Here is a 2,500-nt window from a genome sequence, read left to right as displayed (position 1 = left end):
TGTCTCTTCTTTGGAACGCAACAAAACTTTCGAGGACTGGACGACCGAGCGATGGTCGCGCGGTCTTCGCTTATCTTTAACAAACGAAGTAGTCCGTATGTATTCTAAATGTTGAAGCCTCCTAGAGCTTTAAGCCATGCGAGACATTGAAATGCTGTTTTAACGGGAGCATGCATAATTGCTGCAAACATACTTTTATCACAAGTTCTAGCCACGCCACGGAGGCTTCGAAGTTCCTTCACCATTCGCTTTCCTCTCTTTTGTTACACAGTTTTAGACTACGATCAGGGGTACCGAAACGCTGTATTGATTGTAAACAACCATTTTTATCTTGGAGCGGAGCGTTCCTTTACTCGTTAGATTTGTCTTGTCGCGTGTGTATTCGCTTTTTCGACGCTTTTTAACCATTTAACTTGTTTAGCGAAGCTAAACGCACAGACAGACAAAAAAAAAGGAACAGCATCGCGCGTCAAACAGCGACGACCCATCTGAAGCGATCTTTCATTTATACACCGTTTGTAAACAGAGAGATGTATAAAGCGCGGGGAATCATTCGAAACCCTGGGGCTATTCGAGCTTGCATTTCAGCAAATTATCATCTCAAACATTTCACTCGTTTGCTTTTTCTAAATTTATAGGAGAGCTTCTTTCGTTTATTTTTGACACACCTTTCGTAAATATCGTTTCTGGCAACGTCGGGAGCGTGGATTTCTACAAGTGAACAATCGCGCCGATCCGATAACTTCCAGCAGGATGGAGAATCTTTATAGATTATCTTCCGAGAACTCGGTGCTTTCACGGGCGGTCGTTTATAAATTTTAACGAACGACTCGCGCGCCGTGACGCACTTGCGCTAGTTCGAAGAGATATTTCGAAATTTGTTTCTCTCCTTTAACGGCCTGCATTTAGTGTATCGGTTGCGATTTTCGTCACATCGTTTCCACGACAAACGCCGACGAACTGCCCAACTATCGCTCGTACGTTGCGACTCTTTCTTTGTTTATCGTTCATTCATTCTTTCAATTTCGTTCGATAATCCCGCTCCGAAACGTTCTACTTTCGTTGAACGACGGCGAGATGTTTAGAAAGAAATGAATTACTCTTTTTTCGAGAAGCAAACGCAAGCAGTCTTTTGTTAAGAAAACGACCCTCAGCCAGGCGTGGTCCAGGAATTGTATCCGTGGACCGCAATGTGCGTTCGAAATGTCGATGTTCCTGTGTCCTGCAGTTCACACGTTGACGCGCAATTAGCTGCGTTCTTCATCGACCCACGAGCCAAGTGATCCACCGTTCAGGGTAATCGTAAAATTTTGTATTTCAAACTCTTTAGATCTTTAGAGTGTTATTTTCATTATTAACACGCATCACATTCGATACCCACATCACTCTCCCACCCGGCGCGTGCGGGAGAGCGAATTCGGGCGTCGCCAACGTATTTGTTTGTTTGTTCGATCGTTGACGACACGATCGCGTCCAAGGACGGAAACCGTCGGAGAAACGCCCAGTGGCACGCTCCTCTCGACGGTCGGGCGTAAAGTACATTTAAAAACCTTGAAAAGTACGAACGCACACAAGGAATGCGAGCGCGCGTCCTGTCGCTGAATCGTGGGTTGCGAGATTCGAACAGACACACGGCCGGCGACGATCGGTCTAACTAATGGACACATAGTTTTTCAAAGACTCGCTATCGTCGCTTCTCAGCCGGTCCGTAAACAACACACATCGATCAGGCGGACGCACGAATCTTACCACGGTGCGTGTTTCGTAGATTCCAGGTTACCCGCAAGTACCTCTCTCTCCCTCTCGAAAGAGGAATCTCGATCCGTCCTTTTTGGACAATGGAGAAATCTTTTTATCGCAACACGGATGGCAAAGAAACAACCAAAGCGTAGGAGCGTGGGGACGAGAGCGACGAAAAGAACGTCGCGAAAACAAAGTTTCGACGGTTGCTCGTTCTAATACATCGTAGTTTCAACTCTCTCAGTTTTAACCACTCCTAGACGCTTCGTAAACTTTTAACAATTCTTCGCCTCCGCGAGTTTCATTTCGAATAGAGCGAACGCAACACGGACCAAAAAAACTCCGGTGATGCCAGATCATTTAGCAAAGATCAGACGGCGGGTCATCTGTATTCCTTTTCTCTCTTTTTTATATCTTTCCATTTAACTAGGGTGTCGCAACGACGGGTACATTTATATATTTATATATATTGTATTTCAATTTTAATGATCCTTCACTTTCGGTTTGTAATAATATGATCCTTCTTTCATTTCGATCCTTCATATTGTAGGTTAACCAACAGAAGTTTGTTTTTTTACGACTTGTATTTTTGTGGTTTGTTTGTTTGTTTCTTACGACTTGTTTGTACCCGATCAAGTAGACGACGACCCATAAGTATAAGTTAGAGAGATAAAGGTCGAGAGACCTCACGCAAGCGTCTTTTACTTCCATTCACATCAGCCAGAGAGAAATGGTCCGGCGTCGTGCTCTTTGGCGCCGT

At 44.7% G+C, this 2,500-nt stretch overlaps 1 non-coding gene across 1 annotated transcript; it reads right to left on the bottom strand.

The window, feature by feature from the left end:
• Positions 1 to 1,144: 1,144 nt before the first annotated feature.
• On the bottom strand, positions 1,145 to 1,299 carry LOC143306965 (5.8S ribosomal RNA). Its single transcript, XR_013064225.1, has one exon. It is a non-coding gene; the product is annotated as a 5.8S ribosomal RNA (ribosomal RNA).
• Positions 1,300 to 2,500: the final 1,201 nt, after the last annotated feature.

This window comes from Osmia lignaria, unplaced genomic scaffold, assembly GCF_051020975.1.
Source record: "Osmia lignaria lignaria isolate PbOS001 unplaced genomic scaffold, iyOsmLign1 scaffold0041, whole genome shotgun sequence".
Classification (NCBI taxonomy): domain Eukaryota; kingdom Metazoa; phylum Arthropoda; class Insecta; order Hymenoptera; family Megachilidae; genus Osmia; species Osmia lignaria.
Note: the sequence above shows the minus strand (reverse complement) of the source record. Positions and strands in the feature narration are given on the sequence as shown.